Source organism: Anopheles funestus (genome assembly GCF_943734845.2).
Source record: "Anopheles funestus chromosome X unlocalized genomic scaffold, idAnoFuneDA-416_04 X_unloc_69, whole genome shotgun sequence".
Lineage (NCBI taxonomy): Eukaryota > Metazoa > Arthropoda > Insecta > Diptera > Culicidae > Anopheles > Anopheles funestus.
In genome coordinates this window covers 82501-85000 of record NW_026045197.1, presented here as the reverse complement: position 1 = coordinate 85000, position 2500 = coordinate 82501, and the positions used below count along the sequence as shown (strand labels likewise).

At 48.4% G+C, this 2500-nt stretch overlaps 1 non-coding gene and 1 pseudogene across 1 annotated transcript; both read right to left on the bottom strand.

Annotated features, from left to right (window-relative positions):
• The window catches only part of LOC125773981 (large subunit ribosomal RNA), a 6755-nt pseudogene extending 6493 nt beyond the window's left edge, over positions 1-262 (bottom strand).
• A 709-nt stretch (positions 263-971) lies between these two features.
• Positions 972-1129, bottom strand: LOC125773987 (5.8S ribosomal RNA). Its single transcript, XR_007420515.1, has one exon. It is a non-coding gene; the product is annotated as a 5.8S ribosomal RNA (ribosomal RNA).
• Positions 1130-2500: the final 1371 nt, after the last annotated feature.

Here is a 2500-nt window from a genome sequence, read left to right as displayed (position 1 = left end):
GGGTTAGTGCCGTTCTACGGGCCTATCACCCTCTCTGGGTAGATGAGCCACCTTCAAGTTGAACTTGAACTGTTTGCACCGTGCATAGTAGATAATGGTCGTTCCAGTACACGGAATCGGACAGGTGCAGTTACACACCGTCCCTACGTGCTGAGCTTCTCCCGTTTCGCTCGCAGCTACTCAGGGAATCCCGGTTGGTTTCTTCTCCTCCCCTTATTAATATGCTTAAATTCTGGGGGTTGTCTCACATCACTTGAGGCCTACAACAAAATCAGTCACATTCCATTCGTTTCGAACCCGGGGCATAGCGAACCGATATATACGCAACAACACTTCACACACACACACACACGGATTGGGCAATTTACGGTCATTTTTGAATCAACGATGGCCCCCCCGAGCACGTTGTCCGAATATCACTCCAATAAGGACAACGAGTTCCGCTCGGCATCGTTTTGATTCGATCTCTCAACAACAACTCCCGGTCGACTTGGTCGACTTGGACCCACGATGTCTCCCCCCGAGCATGTCGAGCCAACTGCACCACTATTGTATTGGACAACATGTTCCCCTCGGGCATCGATGGGTTAATCATGCACCACTATTATAAAACCCTTTGACGTTTTCCCCCAAGCACGTTGATCCAGTATTACGACGGATACGGTCAACGAATTCTTGGACATCAAAGAGGTTTTCGATTGAATTTCCCCATGTTTCACAACGTACTCTTAGCGGTATCCTACGATACGTCTCACTCTATTTGTGTGTGTGCGCGTTTACGTGCGTGCGATTTATGCGGTTCACCCCTTTACTTTCAGCGCCCTGCGGTCCCAACAAAGGTCCCGAGCACGCCATTATGCACAGTGTGGAAGCGTGTTTCCCCCACGACACTAGACGGGCTGCTCGCCATAGTGTTCTATTGTGGCACGCTCCACCCTGAAGTTTGGTTTGTTGTATATCAAGGAATTGATAGGCACTCAAGAATGTGTGCATCGGCCGGGTTTAATCGTCCGACGCGCAATATGCGTTCAACTTATCGGTGTTCATGTGTCCTGCAGTTCACATTGTGACGCGCATTTAGCTGCGGTCTTCATCGATCCATGAGCCGAGTGATCCCCTGCCTAGGGTTTTATAGTAAGGTTCCCAATGTAACACAATCCCGGTGGTACGTCCAAAGACTAACTTTCTGACTAAGTTGTCTTTATTACCCAATAGTCCCAGGCCTTGTGACTTGTGGCTCATGTCTACGCCCATGGCCACCATTCGCTAAGATAGTTTTGAAGTCACTTTGAAGGCCCAGGAACAACTCTCTTAGCACATCGGTTAACCTGGCGCCGCAGTCAACTCATGTGCTTGGATCGGATCGAGCTATTGAGTATTGGGCCTGCATACTCGCTCATCCGTATCCTTTGCGTACCGCCCCATGGCCCTTGTATGTCTGCACCACAGTTCCTGTTCGTTCCGTGCCTATGGCCGGATACGTATTGCACATCGGTATACCTGTCGCTACTCAGGCAACTCGTGTGCGTGGATTGGATCGAGAACATGGTGTGTGCCCCATGTTATAATTGATAGTCCATATCCACTTTATAGGTTAAAGTCATAAGTTGTGATTGCACAACCATTCTTCATAAGAGTTTAATCACTCTTCAACTAACTTTCGTTCTGGTGTCTTGGTATCAAATCGCGTAAGACACAAGATTCTACTGGCCAAATAGAATCTAGCACATTGGTTAACCTGGCGCCGCAGTCAACTCATGTGCTTGGATCGGATCGAGCTATTGAGTATTGGGCCTGCATACTCGCTCATCCGTATCCTTTGCGTACCGCCCCATGGCCCCGTCCTTAGAGTTAATGACTAGTAGGCTTAACTCTTTGTATGTCTGCACCACAGTTCCCGTTCGTTCCGTGCCGTGGCCGGATACGTATTGCACATCGGTATACCTGTCGCTACTCAGGCAACTCGTGTGCGTGGATTGGATCGAGCTCATGGGGTGTGTAGAGATTCCATGTTATAATTGATAGTCCATATCCACTTTATAGGTTAAAGTCATAAGTTGTGATTGCACAACCATTCTTCATAAGAGTTTAATCACTCTTCAACTAACTTTCGTTCTGGTGTCTTGGTATCAAATCGCGTAAGACACAAGATTCTACTGGCCAAATAGAATCTAGCACATTGGTTAACCTGGCGCCGCAGTCAACTCATGTGCTTGGATCGGATCGAGCTATTGAGTATTGGGCCTGCATACTCGCTCATCCGTATCCTTTGCGTACCGCCCCATGGCCCCGTCCTTAGAGTTAATGACTAGTAGGCTTAACTCTTTGTATGTCTGCACCACAGTTCCCGTTCGTTCCGTGCCGTGGCCGGATACGTATTGCACATCGGTATACCTGTCGCTACTCAGGCAACTCGTGTGCGTGGATTGGATCGAGCTCATGGGGTGTGTAGAGATTCCATGTTATAATTGCAAGTCCATATCCACTTTATAGGTTAAAG